This window comes from Photinus pyralis, unplaced genomic scaffold (assembly GCF_008802855.1).
Source record: "Photinus pyralis isolate 1611_PpyrPB1 unplaced genomic scaffold, Ppyr1.3 Ppyr1.4_LG7, whole genome shotgun sequence".
NCBI lineage: Eukaryota > Metazoa > Arthropoda > Insecta > Coleoptera > Lampyridae > Photinus > Photinus pyralis.
Window position 1 is genome coordinate 14652809 of NW_022170738.1, and position 27012 is coordinate 14679820.

Below are 27012 nucleotides of genomic sequence, written 5' to 3' on the forward strand. Positions count from 1 at the left end.
TTTTAAAAGATTTGAAAAAGAATTCGGCAGCGGTCCACGGAATGGGACCAACCGGATTAAACGCAACTATGTATTATTTTAAAATTCGAGTCTTGTTTCCAAAAAGTAAGTAGACGATGTTCAGTATGTCACCGTAATAATGTTGGTTAGGGAACAGCCGTTGTTCCTTTAATTAATTTTTTTCTAGAGAATTCCTGTTTCAAGAAGGGAGGTTGTACCCCTTTTTAAAATTTTAAATATGCCATTCTGATACCATGACCAAAATGGACGACCTCAGACATCCTGTATAATTACTTTTACATATACCGACACAGACGATTCAATATGGTCTCATCGGAACAAAATGACCGACCAGTATATTTAAAATATCACAGTAACAAATTCAAATCTGTACAAATTCAAATTTACGGCACCAAAATTGAACAGACAGTCAGAGTGCAGCACATGTGACGTCAGAAAAAAGAGGAGGGAGCAGCGGACCTCGGTTGAAAAAGATAACAAGACTGTCCATTCAGCGGTTTGTTGCAGAATCAGAAGAAAAGTCAGCACCCACAAAATCCAGTAAAGCATATGACAAGGAACGTGAAAAATGTCTTAAATGCATCGATAATGCTGACATATGACAAAAATGTCAACGGTATTTAAATCTTCTACCTTTTGGTGCACTTACTCAAAACTTCAAACAATGCTGCGATTAAAACGTGGAACAGATTTGGAAGAATACCCTAAATTATGTGCGTTTCTGAAAGCTTCAGCCAAAGGATAGGTACAAGCCAAAGAAATCTTTTGCAGTATTGACAGAGGGCAACCTGAGATTTCTTAGTTCAGCTCCAGCTTTATGAATTTTTCCTAATTAGGTAATAACAAACAACTAAATGCATTAAAAAAAGTTATCTTGCAACTGTACTTAAACAGAAATGCTATGTTCAGATTCAATATAGATTATTCTTCTATATCATGACAAATTGCGTTCTCTTCCTACGTCAAAAAATTTCCAACATAATTCGATCTAGGTTAACCTGCAGGAAAAAACTCCGATAAATACCTCGGTTACCATGGTAACGTGAGACGCAATCCGCATTTCATTGCTTAAAAATTCTTGGTATGAAATTTGGTTAGAACTTTTCATCCCCTATACCTCAACGGGTTAACTTTTATCCTTAAAGTTTTCAATGGAACATAAATAGAAAGGTACTTCAATAAAAGGAAATTAACAAAACCGAGAAGGAAATACAGAATACGAAAATTTATTCCGGTCACATTGAGGTAAAAATAAAAAAATGAAATAGTTCCAATTTATAATTCCCTTTACAGGTTTTCCTGTTTATGGTTTGTCAACCTATCAATTGCACAAATTACTTTATAAATAATAATGGATCCATGAGTTCGGAAATTTTCTTGCCTGAACTTTGAACAAACTAACTTTAAAATGAGAAACTGATTTTTCTATGACCAATTGTAATGGATTCATAAATGGTAAACATACATAATGCAAATGGTTCAGAGGTTGATATCTTTAATAAAACAGATCCAATTTTCCTTGGTATATTTTCAACTTTTCAAATTTTCATTAAAGTTCTAAATGTTTCTTATATATATTACCGCATGAGGAAAAAATGTTCACGAAGTAAAGTAAAGCATGAAACCGGCACGTTTAATTGATTTGTCCTTCAGTGGATTCGGCAATAATTTTTACGCGACGTTAATTGGCCTACCTAATTGAGCAAGTATTTTATCGTCTTTTTTACACAATAAATCTTTTAATAATAATAATATATTATTTTGCAGAAAAATGTTTACAATATTGTATACGTTGAAATACATTTGACGCAAGTATTAGCAATACATACAAGCCAAAGTGCTGTCCAATTAGCACAAATCGGAAATAAAAAATTACCAGTACCAAACTAATCAAAGCTTAAGCTGGTGTCCCATACTGCTACACTATAGGGTTCATTTTGAATTAATATGTTTTTTACCACTCTTCTGAATTTATTAAGAGTACTTAAACTTTGGACTAACACTTGTTGGAAGTCTATTATAAAATTTGATTCACGAATGGGTACTTTGTACGTACGCAGTACGACGCCTCCAGCTTCCTTAATTGTATTGTAGCTTTATCCGATTTTATCGTGACTAAATAAAAGTTTTTCATATTTCTAATATATATACCCCTGAAACGGTAAGAATTTCATTACCTTTAAATACTCCTCTGCAAGATTGACGGTATGATAACGAGAAAATGGATCTGATTACTCTCCTTTGTATTAAGAAAACTTTCTCACAGTCAGAACTATTCCCCCAAAAGATGATACCAAATCTAAACCGGCTATCAAAATTCGTATGATAACCGCGTTAAGGTATGGTTTCATGACACGTATAGAGTACAATGCCGAATTTTATTTTATGCAAATTCTTCTTATATGCGCGGACTATTTGAAGGTAGATTGCAGATTTATTCCTAAAAATTTAGTGTGTTCACACAAGCGTCTTTCCACACCACAAATATTGGTTACACTGAAATTTGAATACATAGATTTGAAGAGCCTTTAAACATTTTTTCCTTACCATGCATAAGACACGTTCGAATTAATTTACTTCTACATGTTAGTTCACAAAACTCGCACGAAATGGATGTGCTTTATGCTGCACCTTTTAGCTACCCACGCATGGAATTCCCCTTAATATCTACGACTGGATCCGACAATTTCCTAAATCTACTAGAAGGACAACTCGCTATAGAAATCTAATGACGTAGAAAAGACGACCATTCATTATAGAGTGGAATAATAATTGGAAAATTCAACCCTCAACACTGTAAACTTTGTGATCTGTAATACTTAAACTGTTCGAACCCTTAATAGTCCAGGAAATATATAATTTTGCGTGTCGATGAATCTGAATTTTCAATTTCCCACCAAAAATTCTCCCCGCAACCCCCAAATTTTGAAAAAAAGAAAAAATATCGTTTTTTCGAAAAAAAAACGGTTATTTTGTGTATTTCAGAGAAACACTATCTGGAAATTCGGAAAGTAGACAAAATTTGCACACTGGTACATTAGATAATTGCGTGGTTTTCGCCACTTTCGCTGCTTTTCATTTTCAATTTCTTGGTCCATCCCGTTCCCTGTTACAATAAGCATGTTAGTCGAGAATTCTACCCAGTACCCTGTGTCGTGTCATATTTATTGCAACTTAAGGACAGAACGTTTTGAAGCAGAAAGCGTCACCGGTGGGTCTGGGGGAATGGAATATCCCCCCCCCTCCCCCGCGTAGGAAGATATTATGATAGACCCCTCGCTTTATATTCTTTAACAAAATGTGTGGTACCCTTACCAATACCAATAATTTTTGGAAAGATTTTTAAGGGCTTAACGTTTTGAGCCAGAACGCATGAACGGGGGGTATAGAATACCTCCATGTGCTGAAGGTATTATGAAATGTGTCTTCCATACCCCCAGACCGCCCGGTTTATATTTTTTACCAAAATGTGTAATACCGTTACCACTTGCACCATAATTTTTGAAAGAGCCTTAAGAACTGAACTTTGCGAACCAAAACGCGGGGGGGGGGTATTCCCAACCTCCCAGACCCCCCGGTTCTATATTCTACACCAAAATCTCTAGTATTACCACTTGCACCATAATTTTTGGAAAAGGTTTTAAGGGTGAACGTTTTCAGGCTGAACACATCACCGGGGGTCTGGGGGTATGGAATGCCCCCCTCCCCCTTATAGGACGATATTATGGTAGTCTCTCTTTTTTCAAAATCTATATTTTTTAAACATGTACATGTGTTCTTAATTCCAACCTGTCTGAAAATAGGTGAGGAAAAGTTGGAGGTTGACTTCCAGATGTTGAAAAATAAACGAGATTAAGGGGCGGGAGGGAGGTAATTTTTGGTGGGAAGTTAAACATTTGAATTCAGCAACCCAAAAAACATAAAAAGCCTATTTCCAGAACTACCATTAATTTTGCAAGCTAAGGTTTTGTGCTTGTTTATTTAATAACTTACCATGAAACCCTTTATATTTAAAATAAACCCACGTCTCAGTTTTGCACCTTTCTTATGAACCAATTCACGAATTAAAATTATTTTTCTGATAATTTCCATTCCATTTCCAGTTTCATGCACCTTTTGCTTTTCATTAAAATTGCAAACTTTATAGGGGGTTGCAACTTACGGTAAACGTCAATTGAATTCCATTAAACAAAATTGGTTGCCAATAACAAGATATTTTAGTTACTTAGTTACTACAAAGACAATTTCAAATGTATTATTTCAACTAGAGAAGTTTGAATGTTGTTCTAACTACCCCCTGAACAGGCCCAAAACTGTTGCACATTTATGAATTTCTAACATGACGCTTCGCTCAAAATTATTCGATTTCATCATGATTCCGATGATATTGTGTGTTATCTTTAATTACTCAAGCAAATATTGCATTTAAATTGTTGTAAGTTTTGTTATTATAGATCGCGAAAAATCGGCACATATCGCGCATGGAGATACAATCGAACTTTCCAATTTATTTATTCATACTGCTCTGGCTATCCACTCATGCAATTTGTGGGTAAACAGATCAGATCTAAACTTCTCAGTTGAATAAACTAAAACTGAAAACTAATTCGAAACATAAACAAAATTTCCATCCTACCCACTTTACTGTGTAATAAACGTAACAATTCTCTTGCTTTGTGGTAAAATTAGATAAAATCCTTTAGGTAACGAAACGAAGTATTATTCTATCTGACACCTTTTGCGTATAATTAATCATGGCGAACCTTCACTTTTGTTTGTTTTACCCCTACACAAAGTGAGATAATCTTTTTACACTAACCTTCAATTAATTCGTTAAGGAAATACCCGCAACCACATGGATTTGTAACCTATCCCCCAAAAAAATCATTTGAATTCGTTCCGTAGCCTACTACAAAATTCCACCATCTCTTTGAGGTAAAGAGATGAATATCTTCGGCTTTTGTACTTTAAAAAACACGACGGTATGTCGAAATTTATAATGGAGATTTATGATATTTAGGCACGGGGATTTCTTTGTCGCTTTGAAGTGAGATATTGAAGTGTCGTGTTCGATTTTAACATAAAAAGTGCCATCGTTCCTTGACGGAATGCAAAAGTTGTGTTTCGCCGTCCAGAAAAATGTCGATCGTAACTTTGTTAAATGGCGAACGCCCCGTCGCATTTTAAAAAGTCAAATTATCTCTCAGAAATGGTAATGTACAATTAAGCAAATAACTTCAGCTTTATTAAGTGTGGTTGCTATAACCAAGATTAGGATACGAATTCTTTATTGGACTTTCTGGGTAAAGCTCATTTTGTACGATGTAATTTGAAACAAGGACGAACGACATGTTTTGCGTTCAACTATTAATGAGGGTGGTTTAGAATTCCAATGGATGTCAACCATTGATTGAGGTTAAGCAAGAGCCGAACTGACTACTACATATGTAATAAATAATAATAAACTAAAAATTGCACACATAATCGAGTAAAATCGAGTGATCCCCTAATCCACAGCCATTAAGATAAAAGCATAAAACTGAGAACGGCAGAAAGAATCTATTGATCTAGTCTAAGTTAATCAGGAGATGTTGTACATCCATTTTCTCTTAGGACACGCTATATATTGATTTTCTAAAATTGCTTTATGATCAAACTTTCCGTTCCTTAATCTCGTAATTAAATTTTTAATGTTACCGTCTCGTTCTGTACGGCCTCTGTCCCTTACAATACATCTACTATGTGCCCTAAATTAATTCGTTTAGTGCAGGCCGCCTTTACTTTGCCGTCATGTTTGTGGCAATGGTAAGCACAGGCGTAGTGTATCGAATTAACGCGGCCTTATTCGTTTAAATGTATGTTTTTGTGCTTCACAAGTTCATATCCACGTAGTCAGACATGAAACCATAGCTCTATAAATTTCTCAAGGGAATATTCATCTCTTGCTTGAATAAATCGAAACACTTCACTACAAAATTCCCTAACGGCATGTGTTGAGTATAACGAATACAATCCGTAGATACAGTTAGTAGCTGCAGTAATCGATATTCATCAATTATCTACTGTTAGACTAGAAGACTCACCTTTCCAAATTGGCTGCTATAAACAATGTCCTTGTGGGCGGTTTTCTGTAACCAAAGTTTGCATTAATATGTCAGTAAAAAATGTTATTTTTATTTCATCAGTTTCACCCATTTACTATACTTTTAAAAATGTAACGCGAAGAGTTTTAATTGAGTTTAAAAAATGAACTGGGCCACACTACGTCTTCAAGGGAAACTTTGGCCGTTAAAATATTTAATTTGAGTTAGTTATTCGCCAGAAGGGGATACGGGCATTAATAATAAGAAATACGTTATAAATAACGTGTTTGATTAGGAAAGTTTAAAGTATTGTACTAAAAGTTAAATTACATTTTGCAAGATAATACCACTGAACAAGTTGAAGCCTGCAAACTTACAAAGTTTTAGTAAATAATTAACGTACTCGCCTCCTGGTTTGTTTTATGTTCAACTTATGAATATACATTGTCACATTATGTTTATGTGTCTTAACACAAATCGATCACTAGAACTTCTGTAGCTTCAGTTAGAGTTATACGTGTCATGAATGCCATCTTAATGCTTACACATGCATTGAACTGTCGTTTTTTACGATCCTTTGTTGGGAAAAAGAAATTTTATCATACCCTTGGATGTTGTGCTCATTTAGTTCTATGCACTACCCTTTCGGTTCCAATTCAAGAAAATATCCTTTGATCCATCTGACAGAATAGGGTATCTCAAGCTGGAAGCTAAATCGAATATCCTTGTTGAGAGCTTCCCTGCTGTTGCTAGATCATGGATGAGCCTGACGTCTCGGTTTAGAAGAGAAGATCTGCAGGCCGAGGTCTACATAAGGGAGTTGGAAATCGTCATTAAGAATGATGGTACTGGAAACAGGGTCCAGACAGCTTTGTTGTAGGATCAGTTGGAAAAACATCTACGTGCTTTGAATACGCTCGGACAAGTGTAGTGCTATCCTTTTTCCGCTCACCGAATCTTATGTTCCGCAAGAGTTATGGCGGGCATGGCAACGATCGACTTCCGATGCTTCATTAGCAAACTTTCTTTACAGGGTGTTTCATTTGGGGACGCGTTCCGTTAAGTCAGGTTTGATACAAATTGCCACCTTGCTGATATTTCTAAGCGACTCATTTAATTTACCCTCGACATGTAATTACCGAATCGTGTTTCGTGTCAATCTTATACTACGCCCAGTGGACTGAAAAGAGTGAGAAAGCTGCTTATAGTAGAAAATAGGATTTGGAAAAGTTGAAAGAATAGAAGAAGGATGAAAATGGAATGTAAAATGGAAAGAGAAATAAAAGCGTGGGGTGGAACACGAAGGACGGAAGAAAGTGTGGGGGGAGCATTAGGAGAGGATAAAGAAAAATGTAATAACAACAATTTCAACAAGGGACCAAGAAGAAAACTTAGATAACATCAACAAAAATGATAAATCAGATGGAGGAAAGGACGAAAGGTAAACATTTAAGGACAGATGAATGAAAAAGATTTGTACAGAAAACTTAACACTGAACTAAGAAAAGAAACGGATAAGGTAAGAACAGCATATGCAAGGAATGTAGAGAATCAAAGAACTGGAGAAATTAGGTTGACATGATTTGGTATGTAATAAAGTGAAGAAAAATACGCTAGAAAGGGAGAAAAAATCACAGAGACAAAAATAGAAAATAAGGATGGCAAGTTGTTATGAAGCAAAGGACAAACCAACACAGCTTAGTAACACGCAAAGATCTTATTAAAAATTATAAATATGAGACTTGAAAAAGAGATGAGGATATAACAGAGCAGTTTGGTTTCAGAAGAGGAATGGGCACGAAAGATCAAATAGGAGTGGTGAGAACGACCGGGTTTTGTTGACATTCTAAAGGCAATCTAGGATAAACTGTTGAAAATACTAAAAAGGAAAGAAGTCGAATAGAGAGAAAGGCGACTAATACGAAACTTATATTTGAAACAAAAGGCAAAAATCAGGGTTGGTTTGATATCGGAAGAGGAGTTAGACAGGGATGCTGTCACCTGGCACCAACTCTGTTTAATTTGTATGTAGAAGATATGCCGGAAATACGGGTATGTTGGAAAAGGGTATGAATATGGGAAGGAAAGAGGATTGTTAGTATACGATTTGCGGATGACATGATTACATTTGCTGAGATGAAAAAGAACTTGACATATTAGAAAAGGTAGATGAAGAAACTCGGTACCTTCCTTTTTGACCAAAAATCGACTACACCAAAAATTCTCGGGAAAACACTTTTTCTTATTAATTTTGGTGCGTAGAATCCAAAACAATTCGTACTTTTTCGATTAGACTTCTCAATCAAAAGTTATAGACCAATTTCGAAAGAAAATTCAAAGGGCTGTAACTTTTGAACTAGTAGCCCCAATCTTGGAACTGTTTGAAATTATGGATTCTACAGGCCACATTCTATAAGAAAATTTTTTCACGGGTCGATCTGAGACAATTTTTTTTGCCTTCCTTTTTTTTTTACGAATGAACAGAAAGGGTGATCGTTTCGTTTGAATCTGTATTTAGCATTTGTTTCTGCTTTTAGAAATTTATGTAGATGCGTAATTTTCGCTTTAATTTTATCGCTTTTCTTCAATTCAGATGAGGTGCTAAAAGTAAGACATATCTGGTCAAATTTTGCGTTATGAATAAAAGGATACATCTGGTCGTTTGCAATAAGAAGTTTTATTATTAGGCGAAATTTAATTAATGCAGCAGTTTTACGATGTGACCGTTTCCATGGCACACAGCATTATATTAGTCATCAGAGATCTTTATGAACTATATTCTATTCGGCTTATTCCTGCCCTTATTATAACGTGGCCGCGATTTAGTAGAGTAATCTATCGCACTGGACCAAGGGAATACTGCAGTATTCTCCGTAGAGGATCTCTGAGTAAATTGGATATTGCAAACCATTAGGTTAGAAAAATTAGAAAGGAAACCTTTCCATAAACGATTTTGAAGAACTAAGTGATTTTCTAAGTGTTATAGTGGTTAGTAAAAAAAAGGCATTTAGTCTGTAATGCATTTTATAACTATAAAACCTGACTGTCGTATCTATGCATAAGCTACCATCGTGGAGAGATGCCGGAAAGGAGAGCTCGCACCCAATTTTTTTAGACTAGACAGCTTGTCGAGGGAACATTAAATTGCATACGACAAAACTTTGGGGAAGTCTTCCTATCGCAGAAATTTTCCAGGATATTTGTCCCACAGGCGATTGAGGCGTTAGGCGCGGGTGCACCATCCTGTTAAAACCAACAGTTTCCAACTTTTGCTTTTAGGGCCGTACATCGTTGCATTTGTAATAAAAATGCTACTCAACTACTACTATTTTTTTAGGTGCCATACAAAAAAATAATGTTGGTGATGATTTCTCGGAAACAGAACGTTGTATCGCAATTCTCTCAACGGTGTCTTGTAGTGTTCAAAAAGTGGCAACGAGAAAGTGTTTCTGATTTTTTTGAATCTGTTCAAATAAAATCCGAAAAAACGATATCGGCAAAGTTTGGTTTTTCTGGAATTCTGAAGTAATCGGAATTTTCTTTAAAGCATGATAATAACTTTTCCCTAATTTGACCATCTTCGTACTTTTCCGCGATTCTCACGTTAGACATCCTTATTTTGAATACGCCGTCTAATTTATACGAAAATGATAAAAAGCCAAAATGTAGCATGAGGACCTAAAATCTCTGCGGTCTACGAGAACGGGGAAGAACAAAGGCGACCGTGAAAGGACCATCTGTATGTGTATAAAATGTCTCTTTCTTCAAGTAATTGAGTATGCTTCTTTCAATTACCCAGGAGTAATGTAAACCCAATGTCGGTTTTCGTCTTAATTTTTTTAGAAAATACAACTGAACCAGCATTTTCCTTCAAGAAAGGGAATTTTACATAAGATTACAGCCTGAAGGCGTAAGAAGTCAAGTAATAAAGTTAAATCGGAGAAGGCTGAGAAAAACTAATTCTACTACATACCTACAGAGTTATAAATTTGCGAACTTTATACTTTGTGTATGATAAACATTTGCTCGTGCCAACCACTATTTTGTTTCAAGTAATTTTATCGAAACCATGACCCATGTGAATAAAGGGACGATGGGACATATTTATGTAATCCACCTAATCACTAAACTTCAACATTTATAAGTGCCCGGAGTAAGTGGCGTATAATTTGCAAAATTTTTAAATTTTGTTAGAGGTTTGAATGTTGAAAAATTATACAATTTTTGACCTAGGAGAGTACATGTCCAAAAATGACCCACAAACGAATGATTGGTTTATATGGTGATAATGCTCCATCATATCAGGTAAAATTCTGGTCGAAAAATTTCGTTGAGCTTGAGAATCAATAGTAGGCCTTTTAAGGCAAGAACAAAATGCTCGACAAAATGAAACAATAAAGGGAACCGAAAGATGGTGTGGACAGAACTAAAGAATTGAGGTTTCGGTGCACATATCAGAGGCAACAGTTTTGAAAATTTTACATATAAATTTAGGGATGTACAGTGCCCCAGGCCCCTCACCTCAGAAAAGAATCTCGCTAGGAAACAAATTTGATATTGTGCTTTAAAACAAGATATTGATATTTTCTCAAACATTTACACTGGTGGTGTATCACCCAGGATCCTCCAACGAAACAAGAATCACTACATGTTGGTGCATAAGGCATGCCAACCACCACAGAAAACGAAAACGCAGTACAATTGACTGCGATTTTTATTACAAACTATTTATTTATTTATTTTATTTCGCTTTTACATCTAGGTAAATTACACAAAAATGTCAACTCGTATAAACAATAATCCTATAAACAGACGATGTAGTACCTAATACATGTTTTAATTTGCAATTTATACAAAATGAAGCAATAAACACTTGGGACGCAATACGGCCGGCAGTAAAAGCATACATGTAATTAAGAGATAACAGAGTAGGTTTGAAAATTTACATTGTCCCATAAGAAAAAACGTGTCGTTTGTTTTGTGACAATCGCGCTTTGTATTATTCAACGTTTCCAGATCTGTAGAAAGTACACAATCCGGATCATTGGTAAAGTATAGCGCAGATGTCTCATTCGGTAATTGTGCTTTGCGAACAAAGATGAGATTGAGTATGGAAGTAAAATAATTTGGAAAATACGACAATTCACCAGAGACGAAGCACCTGGGATTTCAAGACAAATTAGGAATGCTTTTCGCGTATATATTTGCCTTCAATTATCTTTAACTAAGCAGGTAGTTGCAGTATTTTGTGTTTCGTGGACAGATGTCATACAATCTCCATTACTAGGTATAAGAATCTTTTACCAAAATCTCAGACGAGTTTTTGTCACTTAAATTTGTAGTTACATATTATTTCTCAAAGCAATTAGGAAATCTGGTGGAATTTATTATAAAAAGGCCCATAATTGTTGAGTTTTATTTAATTGTAGTCGTAGTTGTACATATGCAAGAAAATTTGTTCAAGAATTTAGTGGGTTGTAATTGTTTTTGTTTGTAATTTAAGAGGTAGAAGGTAAGCAACATTGCTGGTACAGAATTTATTGCGTTTTTACTAAAATCAATTAGCAAATGCTTGATAAGGGTACTTTATCAAAGTAAAACTAAATTAAATGAGATAAGCAAGTCACAGGTGTGCAGGTTTGAGATAAGGAAATGCAGTGTAAACAAGATTTTGTGGATTGGGTTTGGGTGAAGGAAGGGGGGGAGCGGAAGTGGGGTTTCAAAGTTAGTGATTGTAAGCAGGAATTGTAATTAGAACATCTCATCATAATTCTGGTATAACAGAAGAAATAAGGTATAATTTAGGCAATTTTGAAAAATGAGGAATTTTTTAAGCGAATTGACATAAAAACATGTTGAAATTAAAAATTGTAGAAAACATAACGCTATATAAAAAACTATATAAATGCTTTTGCCGTAGGATGCAAGGGAAAAACGTTATTGAGAAAAAACCGAAGGAATGTCAAACATTTTGCAGCCACCGATCCCCTTTTTGCACAGGGTGGCCAGTCGAAGTCCACAACCTGAGAGAATGTTAACTACCCATCCCTGAACAACATACCAAAGTTTCATTAACTGCATCTTCGATGTGGAGCCCATATATATACGACAGGTGGGCAGAGCTTTAAAAGAGGCTCCAAAGAAAAAAATTTTGATCACGAACGTATACTGTGCTAACTATTTCCTGGTAGCGACCCCCTGAAGATACACATCCCTTGGACCGCAGAATGTGCTCCATGGCAGATTATTTGTCAACTACAGACAAGAACACAGTTTATCAAAGATTCCCAGAATGGTAGCTGAGTGGTTGGGACTACCAGACGCGCAGCAGAGTTATACTGGACATTCGGTGGAGAAGGCATCGGCGACACTTTTGGCAAATGCGCGTGGTGATCTTATGACCCTCAAACGTGACGGTGGTTAGAAATCTTCTGCAGTGAGGGAGAGCTATTTGGAAGACTCCGTTTCCAACAAATAAGAGATTGCGAAGCAAGTAAAGGGAATGCCGAGAAAAGAGCGATTGCTATTTCTGCTTCTAAAGAGCCCAATTACTAACAAGTAGAAATATAATTGGAATGGAAAACCGAGTAAAAACGGCTACATCGAGCTCTCAGAAAAACTTTACAATTAATTTTAATGTTAATGTTAACTTGAATAAATAATATATCAGGACAGAGATAATACATCAAAACATTATCCAAATTCCAAAGTCCACTAAAATTGAACGTGTAATAACTTTATTGGACGGTTTTGGATAAATATAGTTAACAGCCACTGAAAGCATGAGGGCATTGGTAACAGCAAAGTGTGAAAATTTGAAATCTAGTGCTTGCTTCATTCATTCAGCTAATTGTCTTAATCTCAGCAGAACAAAGTTTCATTAAGAGATTAATAAGGGCAAAGTGTTAATTAAATGCCTAAATTGAAAGTTTTAGTTATGCTCTTTGTATAATTAGGGTAGCATCTGTTCACAGTGTTGAAGCGATTTTTCAAAAACATTCTTTAGTGTCTATGAGTCCAAAACTTCATTTCAGAAACATTATTTGGTTTATTGCCGAACCGAAAAAATAAGAGATATTTCGTACATCATTATTTGATGCTAAGTACTCTTAAAATGGAGTCGTGATGGTAACCGTGTCTGTTTGGAAATGTACACTTAAAAAGGCAGTAAAATATGCAAAAGGAACGCCTAACCTAACTTCATTTGGATGTAAGCAAACGCTTCTCTATCCGAGCGTTAACTTGGCAATATCGAAGCTACTTTCGTTTTTTTATGTATTTAAGGGTACACATTTTTTCCTTCCCTTAAGATCATCTGTGTTTCGTAATACTCCAGCCGTGAAAACTTTAACTAGAGCAGAAAATCAATCAATACAAAAGGGAAGCGCTTGAATGTAAATATGTTGACTTTATAAATTGTGCTGTAGTCCCATGAAACTTTGTTGTAAACGCCGTTAACTTTGCGTTTACGCGTAATCAATAATCATTCTACGAAATTTCCTCTAAAATTTGTTGAACTGTTTACCTTTCTACGTGCGGCTATGTCCCAGTCGCCCCAATTCGATTTATCTCTAAAGTTTCAATTATTAAGGTGTAGGTATACCTATTATGAGAAATACATTAATGTGGAAGGCTTCCAGAGCATTGTTCAAGACACTTTGACATTTAAAAATCAATCCCTAGCTCCAACGAATACAAAATTATACGCCTGGAAACCTTCGCCAGGGAAATAACCCAAACAACTGCCCATTGCTACTACATATATTAGGATTTAGGAAGAATGAGCAAAGGGATACGAACCTAAAATAGATATGAAGATGCGAGTGACTTCCGGGATATTTGCTTATGTTGTAATCAATTGTACTTTGAACACGAGAAAACGGTTTTGCGATCATGTTTTTGAGTGGATAGTGGTCTTTATTTTCGTGTGTCATACAATTTCTTTCCAATTCCTTAGAATATTCAAAAATCGCACAAGCGCCGAGTACTTTAATTACCCAGTCAAGTCTCAGGAGAAGTGTTACTGCCACTGTCGTGTAAACTTAAAATTTCCTGATATAAAATAGGCATTGTAATGGTAGCTCTAAATGTGGATTTATTTTTTCGAATTTTATAGAGATAGATATATTCAGTTATCTTAATTAGGGCTATTTGATTACATCTGGCATTTCGGCATGATGGCATTTTGTAATTGTAGTTAATTAATTGTGTATTATTCTCAACATTATTTATGGTTTACAGACAAATAAAGATTGAATTGAATTGTGGGCGGAGGCGGTCAACACTGCTGTTTACATTTTGAATCGCAGTGCAACAAATGACGTTAAGAAAAATCTCCTTGCGAGCTGTTTACAGGAAGAAAGTGAATTTAACCCGTTTTCATGTTTTTTGTGCACGTGCAGAAGGAAAAAAGAAGTAAATGAGTCCCTAAAGGCAAACGAGGAATTTTTGTGAGATATTCTGACACTATTGTCGGTTTTAGTGTTTACAACAAATCAGAAAATCATATCGTTCGCAGTTATACGTTGTTTACGAACCGGAACAGCCTGGAAAATTACTGTCATTATTTCCGGAAAAGACAAGAATCGCAGAAAATCAAGATCCAGAAACACTTCAAGTAGAAGACTGCGTCGGTCAAGGGAATTGGCAAGGTCAAGAAGAAGATTTTGTCGATCAAGAGTCGGGCATACCAACACAAGAAGAAAAGGAATTTGAGTGGAAATCTTGGAAAAACGATATCTGAGAAATCGGAAGGATCTCAAAGCACCAAACAGGCTGATATATGCAATGCTCTTCGAAGTTATGGAACGAAAAAGATGCCATAAAATCACCAGAAAATAAAAATTACTGCCATTAACGAAGAAACGGCATCATCGAAAGAGAATTCGACGTGGAAAATGGTTGAACTGCCGCAAAAGCGAAAATCTATTTCCAATCGCTGAGTGTGAAACGAAATTGTACACCCAACAATGGAAAACTGAACGTTCATTTTACGGTTAATTTTCAAATCTTGTTTTTTATAAAAAAAATATAAAAAAAGCAATCCCGAAAATTAACAATTTGTTACTATTAAGTAAAATTCATCCGATCTTTTAGAAAATGCGAATATGGTCCCTTCTTTTGGTAACTAAACAATATCTTTCAACCCGGACCCTTCGTAAATTTTTTACAGTTAGTGGAACCCTAAATTGAAGCATTAGCAATTGAAGGAAGCGAATCATTAGGCTCGGGTTCGTCGCTCACTAAGTGAGTCAACGTTATTTGATGAAATAGGGTACAGACCATGAGTGGCTCTGAATCCTGACATAATATTTGATGTCATTTTTGGGTCCTTGATTAATTGGGACAATACCATGGGTAGGAAAGGTTTAGTCATCTCCTGACCATTGTTGTCTATCTTATATTTGCGGACAAAACTTCGCATGGAGGGTGAGATGAGATTTATGACCATTTAAGAAGAAAACTGTATTTGTGATTCCTTGAGAAAAAGTACAAAGTAGCATTGATTTCTTTTTTTTTGTTCTCTTTGTTTAATAAATTCAAATTGGGGAAGGTTTTGTGAACTTTGTTCCGGCTTATCATTTTACCCCACTTCGACCATTCCGAGAGAATGGATAGATGGATACCCAACAATATTAATAATCAACGTTTAGTAACACAGCTAAATAATATGACTGTCCAGTCGCAAGTGCCATTAAATTTAAAAAATGAATCGATTAAAATAGTGTATTGATAACGAAATCATTTTTGAGTGAAAGAAGAAACCAAAAGCGTACGAACCGGAGGGAGCAAAGGCGTCAGTTGCCCCCCATAGTTTATACTGGGGGGGGGGAGACTGTATCCCCCCCTTCCATCATTCAATTGTATTTTTTAAATTTATATGTAAAATTAATTATTCTAACTAATTTAACTATTTTATTTATTCTCAGGATAAGTTTGAATCTGCCTGCTCACGAGAAAACTAATATTTTACAAATACAAAACTTGTGATGTTCAGACGCCAATTTACTGACAGTACCGAGGATATGCGAAAAAGAAAATTATTTTACCCAAAATCGTCCTGAAACCTTCATTTATGTCTACTTTTTGTCAGGAAATTTTAGTTCCCTGACAGATGCAGAGCAAACTACGTTTCCGGCTGCATCTGTGACATTGCTAAATGGTCTATAATGACTCCTGCCATCACTGACAGAATGACATTAATCAAAAGTTCTATATAAAAATTGAAATTTTATAGTAAAATACGTTTTCGGGTAAAATTTAATACAAAACTCGTCACTAAAATGACACTACTTGACTCGGAAATTAAAGTAGGTACTCGGTACCAAAGTGACCTCGTACTTCAATATTTCCTCGCCAGTAATGGGTCATTTTCCTGACTTTTATGTAAATAACTATCGAATTAATTGTTGAAAATTAGTAGTAGTACTGCTTGAAATTGAATTGAATTTCGTGTGTATGATTACTTTTTACCTCGTGGACGATAAATCATTATTTTTAAAGCATTTTCCAAAAGTCTGTCTGTCCGTCTGTACCACTACCAGTCCTCCACTTTTCGTTGTGGTTTCTTTCTCGGCGTAGCACAGCCCCGAGACCAGAACGACAAAAACTTTTTTCGATTGGTCACTTCCTGCCCGAATTATCACTGATTCTGTGCGGGGAAACTGCGCTTGTATCGGTCGCGAGTGACCACGTCTATACTATTAGGCTCATCAGGAGAGAATGCTGGCCCAGAACACTTAATTCCGGTCTACAATCGTATGGTTATATCAAAAACGTACCATTGTAGACCGGAATCAGGTGTTCACTTGTTCAGTGACCAGTAATCTCTCCTGGCGAGCATTATTGGTAAAACTTCTCTATCAAAAAGTATTGACAAGAGCTCGTTTTGCTATATTTGTTCAATTTTGATTAATCATGGTTAGTAAATACACATCCGAATTATCCAATTTTGTTAATGTCAAATTACGAAATCTGATTTTGACACCGAAAGGCCGATTCGAGCTTCTCCTCTGAATGTTTGCCCCCCTCCCCCCTCAAATTTGGTTCCTAGCCTCTGGAAGAAACGTTATGTTACTATCGAAGCAGTTGCTCAACATATATTTTTTGGTCAATTTGTGTACGGTACGGTATGAAACTTTACGTAGAGAGTACGTGAGTAAAAGTTAGCGAATTCACATAAGAACAGAGTACAGGGAGGTAAGGTAATTACTAATTCAGACATCCGCACACAACGAGTAAAACAAATAACATACTTGATTGTCAAAACAAATTCGTCAGCATTCCAAATTTATGGAAACTGCACAAACATTCCATTTCTCCATAATCAATCTTCCGGGCTTAATAACTCCGCCGAATAACACAGTTATTAGCTCTGCATGTAAACCCAGGGTTAAATATTTGATGGACTATTAGTCTTAGAGACAATTATTCTCCTTCTCGACTGCAAGAGATTACAGTTTACTGTTCAAATTTACAACGTACAGTACCATTGTGCCCGGCAATAACTTAAAATAAGTACAGATTACTGCAATTTCCTCTATCTAGATTAAAGTAATTTCACCGCCAAATCCCCACACCAGTTGGTCATGCTCAACGAATTAAAATCGACTGCGAAAATAAAATTTGGGTTTTATTTAGGTCAATCATATGAGTAAATTTTCGCTTGGTTTAATACGTCAATTCAATTGAGTAAACAAAAACGATTTCCCCTATTTGGATATCACATGCTATAATCTAATTGGATTTAATTATTAGTCGGATTCCGTATGAGGGGCTCGAAGCTGCGTGAATCGCATTTACCTCTAATTCATAACTAAAGGTGCTCCTTGCGCAGGTGGTTTTTTTTTTATATTCAAGAGTTAATCTTGATAGTTTCCGCTGACATAGTATCAAACCCCCAAATCGGTTTCGTTCAAACACTACACTTAGCGTAGAATTTGGAAACGCCATTTCCCTCAAACGCACGATAAGAGATATGAATCTCCGTTATTTATGTAGGTATCCGAGGTGTAATAGTACAAACAGTATAATTACACACTATTGTAGCAAGCCCTAATTTGCAAATGTAATTTATTTTGGTTGATTACCTATTGCATTGTCCGACCAGATGCTAATTTATGACATTGCTAGGTGAATATTATATCCGTAGTTACACGCCTACGTAAGACGAGTAATTCGTCTACAGTAACTGTTATTTCACTAGGATTGAAAAATAGGAGGAACTCAAACTTCTGCTGGGTAGTATGTCAACCAAGGATAGAAAGTGCAAAAGCTATACAAATTTGATAGCTAAACGGTTAGAAGCTATTATACATTACATTTTTTACATTTACTACCTATAGATACAATCTTTATTTATATGTCCAGTATGTAAACAATTGAGCAAAGTCGTAACTTTTTTGCACCTTCTGTTCTTTGATTAACACATAGATTTAAGAATTCATTGGAATATTGCCATTTAGCTTATATCGACACAAATGACTTCGAAGTAGTATTTTTATATTTTGAAAAATGTTTGCCAGACACTTTTTCTGTATCTTTTGTATTTTCTTCAATTTTTTCCAAAATATCAGCTCGCAACTTACGGAAATCAAGTAAGTGGTGTAGGTTTTGCAGATTCCAACTTGGGTTCAATATTAAAATCAATTTTACCGAGGACAATGTAATTCAAAAGTGTCTCACTTAAAACCCTACGTTTTAGGGCCTGATGGAGGTATTTGCCGAAACATGTTGCCTTTAATATTTGCGCTCTATGTTTAAAATATTCAAATTTTATGGGGAAGGTTTTATGAACTTTGTTCCGGCTTATTATTTTACCCCACTTCGAACATCCCGAGGATTATCATTTACAACAATGCAGTTTTAGTTTTGACGCTTCTCCGACGAAATCGGTTTAAATATGTTGCTCAAGATAAAAATTGGATGGTGTACAGACTTCGACAGATTAACTTCCCGTCATTCTTTGGCGCACTGTATATTAATAAATACGTCCAAAGGAAAGCTTTCAGGCCATTGTTTCATTTTCCACATGATTTGAATTTAAACATATTATTCTATTCTATTTATTACAACACAAAACCTTGTTTTATTTACAGTATACAATTCGTTTAAGCGTTGAGTGAAGAACGGTCTAAGGTACCTAGTTAAAATGGTAAATAAAGTATGACGACCTTACCTTCATTGTACACATCGTGAAGCAAACTAGCAAATATTATTCCGCCTGTTACAAATACATTTACATTACATAAATTAAGAAATGTTCTATGTATATTCCAGAATTATCAGAATACACTACAGTGATTACAACTATAATCATAAACGGTATACATTAATGGAATGATCTTTATTGAATTATTTTTGGTGTAGTGTAACATTTTTGCATTAGACTAATTAAAAAAAATAAACGTTGTTTAAGCTAATCCCTAGTTACACAATCCATGAACGGTGCCTCAGGGCGAAATTCAGCAAATATGGGTTCCCTCTAAATTCAGTATTATTACTATTTAGTCGGGTATTCTTTTGTGAAAATCCAAATGCAAGTCTTGCAACAATTGAGTTAAAACCGTTACCCCCGGACTTAAGACTTAAGCCTAAAACGAAAGCTTAAGTGCATGATTAATGTATAACAGCATCAATCGCCCAATCGCACAAATTCCAGAGAAAATTAGGGTGTGGATCTAAGTAGTATTTTCTTTCCGAAAAAAAGGATTTTTTGACGAATCTAACGATGTTAATTTAAACTCCGGACTGGACTGGACTACAGAAAGTTCGCCGCACTAGCTCTGAAAATGCTTCTATGACATCTGCACCATATATGTTTGTTTACCATGCATCCTTTTTTTGTACAGAGTGGGGTTAATGTATATTATTACTTATTAGACATCAAATGAGTCTTACCACCGCTGAGATTTCTATTTTACTTCAGTTACAAGCCACAGCATCTTTTCGGCTCGTCCCCGCTTTTTTTAATATTCAAATGCCAAATCTCTTTAAAATTTCCCGCCGTCAACATTAAATTACTATTTTATAAAATAGAAACCGACCTAAATTTAGTTACTATACCTACAGATCCGAGCAAGTTATTAAAATCAAAACTTCGCTACTGATAATGTAAAAGTCGTATTCCCCCATAAAAAGCGAAATTCCCGAGAGCTTCACCAGAATTAATAACGTATTTGTTTGGACTGCAATTTTAAACAATAGTTATCTTAAACTTTGCAAAACAGAGTAATACTTATTTACGGTAGCATACGCTTCAAGAACATATGGTGTAATGAAGCATCCGTTTTCTGCCTTGAAATTACCAGTTTAAGTGATCACCGGTATCTATATAGAAGCGTCTTAAGTTGGGTGCTTCGTTACGAAAATTGTCGCTCCGACAATATTTCATTTCTGTCTAGGAGTTGAAGATAGAAGCTAAATGTATTTGATTTAATTTCTAGAGTTGTCTTTCAGCCGCCGCTACCTTAAATAACGCCGCACTTAATTCGCCGTTTGTAACCGCTCTCGCCAAAATATTTCAATTGTCTTTGTTGCGTCCGAAAGCTCTTGCCATTTAGAAGAAGATGGATTATTAATTTTAGAATTTCATCCACGTTAAGCCACTATTAGCACGTTTTGGTTTGCTATGGTAAATGAAAACGAGCATTAAAACTGAAAGGCCATGCAGATTTACGCTGTTATCAGCTTGATATTTGCAACTCCGCTGGTTGATCCCAAAATCCTAATTAATAGGTGTTAATTGGACTATCGATTTTAGAAATTTCAATCCGACCAATTAAGTACCTAAGTGAAAAAAATGTGTAAAAGTTATTCCACATAATCGTGTGGGCTATCAAAAGAAGCGCTCTTAATTGATTTGAATTTTGGGACTAATTTCAGATTTTTAGGACGCCAGCAGGCCGCATAATTAATTAAAGAAGTTGCAATTTTTTTATGTAGATAATCCGAATACGCTGGCCGACTTGGTATTTTTTACGTTCCCCCCATGGAATAGCGGCATTTTACAAAAAAAAAGTTAACGCTTGGTTTAGCGGGAATCTCTTACCTTTCGTGTTTTAGTGAAAGGTAAAATCTTTTTGCTTTTGGCATTTAATGGAAATCCGCGTTCTAATGTCGGCGTCTTAATGTCTTGCGGTCCAATGGCCATGGCTTATTTCATATGCTTCATTCTTTATTGTTACACCTTTTTGTAATTTACCTTGCAATGCGCGATATCTTTTAAAAGAATGGATTTGAAATCTTAAAAAATCAACTTGCATAAAATGTGTGGGGCATAATCACATTTTGGTAAGTAAGTACTTTAAATTAACAGTCTTCTGTACCCACTACACTCAATGTAAATGTCCATAAGTTGCGCTTAGGTACGGAAGACTCGCTTAAGTGAGATGAATGAAACTTCCACTTTTTTCACTCGCAGACATAGCGCTTTTTTCACCAAAAGACTTTTGTCAAACCTGATTTAATAACAAGTTCATAGCAAAATTTAAGTTTCATATTAAAAAAGACGGTTTCGGGAAAAATGTGATACAAAACTCGTCAGTAAAATGACACTGCCTCGGAAATTAAATATTCCCCCACCAGTGTCGTTTTCCTGATATTTATATACCTAGGTAAATATATAGCTATATTAGTGCAAATTGCATTTTACAACAAAAACGTTGTTTAAAGCAAAAAAAAAGCAATAACTAAATACTTAAAACCTCGCCTAAAACGAAAGAATCTTACTCAACTTTGAAAAATAGAGTGTGGGTCGGACAGTGTGAATTTTGTGAGTTCTTTGATACTTATCACTTTGCGAAACATTGCCAAAACAATCAATAACTACCGATTTTTTCAATGGATCGGGCTGGTGTGACGTTAGCTGTCCACATTTTATTTTACTGTAAAGCGGATTTCGCAAAACAGACGATTATTGTTCCTTATCGCTTTGAGAAACAACCCTTTTTTTGTCAAAACAATCTATAACTAACGATTCTGCACCTTTTAGCATCAGAGTAATTAAAATTTTATTCTGGGTCGGGCTGATGTGAAGTTAACCTGCCCACAATTTTGTTTACTGTAAAGCGGATTTCGCGAAACAAACGTTGATTATAGCAAAACAAACAATAACTAAACACATGAAATGCAACAATGTCATTCACCTTTGAAAAACCACATGTAGGTCGGGCAATGTGAAGTTAGCCTCGCCAATTTTATAAATTTTGTAATGCCCATTGCATTCCGAAACAATCAATAAGTAACAAAAAACAAACGATAATACCCATTAGTTTCTGAATTTTTTTATTGGGCGAGGCTAACTTCACCCACAAACACTTGTCCTGACAAAATTTGCCCTGGACAATTCGTTTCCCGAAAAACGCCGATTCCTGTAAAAAATCGCTCTTAGAAATCTCCTGAAAATTCGCTAGGAAAAATCGCTCTCATAAAAAAAGGCTCGTAAAAATCTACCTTCGCTAGAATACTTGCGTGAATAATTCCAGAAAACTTGATGTGCTCTAAAAATCACCCCTGGAATATTTGACCCCTAAAGACTTGTCCTCCGAAGAAAATATACGAGACAAATTCGCTATGAAAAAATAGCCGTTTTAAAATGGTTCCGTGCAAGATTCAACCCGTAAATTCATACAGGGAATATTCGCCTCTACTTTGGTGAAAATTTCACCCCCAACAATTTTCGGGAGGGTTCTTCCTGGAAAACTTCTTTCCTAAAAAATTCGGCTACCGAATAAAGTCGTCCTTGGAATATTTGACTCCCAAAAACTACAAGGAAAATTGTTCTGGGAAGATTCGCTATGGGAAAATTCTCTTCCGAAAAATTTACCTACGGAAAATGTAGGCTCCCAAAATTGCCCTTGAAACGAATCGTCCAGAAAAGGAAATTCATCTACAGAAAATGTTGAAAAAATCATGTTTCGAATATTTGGTCCTCAAAAAATCGTCAAAGAAAAATTTGCGTTGCCCTGGAATGCTCGCTTAAAAAACTCGCATCGGAAAACTTGTCTCCAGAAACGTAAAAAGATCGCCCTTGAAATATTTGACCCACAAAAATTGTCCCCTCAAAATTAGTCTTGTGAATATTTGTCGTGGAAAAATTAATTTCCAGAAAATTCGCATACGGAAAATTTAGCCTCCAACAAAATAGGCCTTGGAATTTGAGACTTAAAATATCGTCTCCGAAAAATTCGCCCTGGGGAAATTCTCTATGGAAAATTCTAGTCTTGAAAATTTAAGATTGATAAAATTGCTCTTGGAAAATTTTTCCCTGGTATGCTTGTGTAAAAAATTTGTCCCCAGAAAAAATCCGGCGTTGATATATTTTACTCGTATGGTAAAAATTTGCCTTGGAAAAATTCTAGATGGAAACAACTTTGAATGTTTGGTGTACACCCTTCTGTGTTAATTTGAACTAACGTGAATTAATTAGAATTAATTTTTAATATTAATAGAATTAATATGTAATATGTAAAATTGTACTCTGTTATCCTCCTCTGTTAGTTAGTCTCTGAATGTACCTTTGTATTTTGTTTGTAATATTTTTTTTTCAATGACGACCGTTAGTGTACCCACACGGATAACGGTATAATAAATATTATTATTATTATTATTATTAACGTGATTCAATTTGAATTAACGTAAATTAATTTGAATTAACGTGAATTAATTTGAATTGGCGTGCATTAACTTGTATAAACGTGAATTTACGTGAATTATTTTGAATTAACGTGAATTAGTTTGAATTTGAATTTTTGGTGTACACCAAAAATTGTACTTGTTTCCCCCTAGTGCTTTCCCATAGACACCGCTAATTTGTGTTTTGTTGCTTTTATTCTCGCTAGGGAGTTTGGCGTAATTTTGTTTTAGTTTTTCCGAAGCGACTGCCGCCATTTGCTGAACTCCGATTCCTGGCGTTTCCGTTTACTCTGATTGATTGATTCCTTAAGTAAAAAATAATGTATTCCTTGATGTGAGCTTGGATTATGATATTATTGTTTATTTGTTGTGGCCAGACACCATACAGAATGCAAGCATTTCAATTACATGGCACTGGGATGCTGTACTTTAAGCTTAGGGCTCACCATATACTTATAACATTCAAAAAGCTCGTGTAGTGGGGAAATCTTTACCGCTACGCCATATAAAACCCAAAGCATTGGATATATTAAAAAGTAGACAAGATGCATCCCAAAAACATGCATTTTTTAAATAAATCAAGTGTCAACAAATTCGTTTGGGAACTACACCCTGAAAAATTCAAAAGGGGGATGGATCTAAGAGCTTTGTATGTAGATTTTTCCTTTTATAAAATTTGTTTCCAAAACCCTTACCCCAGATTTGATCTCAACGAAGCTGGATATGGGAATTTTTACAAAATCTACCCCAAACTTGACAGATAGAAACTCAAAAATTAAAAATCGATTCACATTTTTGAGCTTTTGCATTAACCCCGCAGCCATTGGCAATATTTTACAGGTAAAATTTGAAATTCCCCTGCCAACTTCACGTCAACTCACCAAATATGTAGCCACCGATTCATATTTATGAGCGAGAAGGGGGAAGTTCGCCTCCTGCCTATTGATTACCTCCCAAACCGGTAATCCTATAAGGCCTAAAGTAACAAAACTTTATAAATTATTTCTGCCACTTATCGTTCATCGTAGCACTTTACCGCCTACATTACCCTTTACTTGCGGTTATTCATTAAAAAAACTAAATACACTAAATTTAAAGGGCTCTATTTTATAAAGTCAGTCTCACAATCATCAATGTGTGGAGTTTTTAATGTAAAAATCATTATTTTAACATATAAGTATATTTGGATAGTAAAACCTGAATAATTTACAATTCCTTTGCCCAGCTTGATTTTTCATGACCATGCTAATAAAAATACGAAACAATAAGGATTCGAATAAACAATTGCACAAAAGTTACAAGTTCTTGTGAGAGAAATATAAGGACTGAACTAAGGTCACTAATTGTGCTAAGTATCGAAAAATTAGAACAAACACTCCCCCGAGTCTATTTAAAATCGAACGTACCCCAAACGCACTACATGAAGGAACAATTGTATTTTAAATTTATTCCGCACTCAAGCCATACAACAGTGCTTTCAAATACGTTACGTACCTCCTTGCATAAGTGCACTCAAATTTGAAATTATTGGAATGCAATGCACTGTACGTAGAACGCTTTTAAATTTGATTACGTCGACATTTCAGACAATTTTGTTTTCTGCTAACGGTAGAAAGGCGGTTTCTATCCCATCAACTTTCCTCCCGAAATTGCCACTTCTATATTTTGTTATTGACATGCCTTCAACATGTTTTAAATTTGGCGCAGCAGACTTTACACATCCCGTATCGCGATGGAAATAATTTGCTTTTTAGCTGTAAGTAATGTTCCATTACGCTTCGTAAGCAATTTACGTAAGGAGCCGAAATGTAGAAATAAGTAAGGTGATTTTCGATAAAATTGAAAAAGCAATTTAAGTTGTCCTTTTTGCTCCTTCTACATAAAGCGAACGTCAAAATTTAGTGAAGCTGCGAGAAGTTAAAGTTTAAAATTTCCATTAGAAGAAGATTGGTTGCCGTTGTGTCATTTCGGTCTCCTAATACCGCGCGCTCTTCCCACTTTTCAATTTCTGAACGCTTCAAGGATCCGTTAACTTGTTCGAACAATTTTCCTAATGTACATCTAATGTACAATTTGGAAAAGAAGGTTTTTTTATAAAGTCGGCGAAGAAAAACGGTTAGTCACATTGTGAACATCTGACCTGTTTTTTAAATTCAGATTTATTTGTTTACGGAAGGTATGGAAATCGGTATTTTTACATTATGCAATATTCGGTGTGATGGTGGTTTTAAGGCAGATGTAGAATGATTTGATTAAATTTTTCACCGGAAAATGCTTGCTCGCTTTTCGTCTGAGTGGTTTATTGATTAAAATTTACGAGCCTGCTTTATTTGCTTGTATAAATTTTCTTTGTACGGCCTAACTGCAGACGACGTTGTTTTATTGAGGTTAGTTACTATAAAATGTAATTGATCACCAAAAACATGCCATAAAGTTTATGTACTGCTAACGACATCCACCCAATTTAAATTAAGCATTTACTAATGAAGGATATTTCGACGTTTCGTTGACTGGATCTTGAAATTGGAATTTTTATATAAAAATTCCAAAAACTTAATTTTACTTTAGCGCATGTTCCCAAAGGAAAAGCCCGCCTATTCTCAGGTAACTTTTGATTCGAAAACGTGTCTTCTTCCGGTCATCTGACCATATCCTGCGATTATACATAGCTTTTGAAGGGATTGCGAAGAGATTATGAGTAGCTTTAGAATAGATTTTGTAGAGAATTTAGAGAAGCTGGTGACTTCTTAAGAATATTGAGAATAATATTGACAACACTATGAAGACACAAAATTTGAAAAGATTTTCAAAATAATTTGATGAAACTATGAATAGATTTTGGTCCCTGTTTCGAGTCTGAACTGGGCATATAATTTGTAGGTGGTGTACATACACGCTTAAGATAAAAGGATATAAATCAATACATCAAAATTTAAAGAGTCTTGAATAGTCCTAAAGAATTGTGAAAACATTTTTAGGGGAAGAAAATTAAATAAATTTGTGTACGGAGCACTCTTAAGTGATTCTGGAAAAATTCTCAAGAGATACTAAGTCCTTGAAGAGCTGAGCGAAGGTCAGAAGGGTTCTAAGCGTCTCGATGAGATTTTCATTAGATACGTAAAACCAGGCGTAAAACAATGGACAATGGTAAAAGATTGAGAAGATTATTAACGATAGCAGTCATTCGGATAGGCGCTCCATCTGCACCACATTATTTGCCGCGCTACCTATTTCCTCTAAGAGCTCGAAGACCTTTTTTCTTGCTTTGAGTTCA

At 35.3% G+C, this 27012-nt stretch overlaps 1 protein-coding gene across 8 annotated transcripts in view; it reads right to left on the minus strand.

Annotated features, from left to right (window-relative positions):
- Positions 1-27012, minus strand: part of LOC116176810 (complexin) — a 501249-nt gene that overhangs the window by 455107 nt on the left and 19130 nt on the right. For all 8 annotated transcript variants that reach the window (XM_031495588.1, XM_031495591.1, XM_031495581.1 and 5 more), the window contains exon 2: positions 6105-6149. The gene's annotated coding sequence lies outside the window, so the exon portion shown is untranslated. The remainder of the gene's footprint in view (positions 1-6104; positions 6150-27012) is intronic.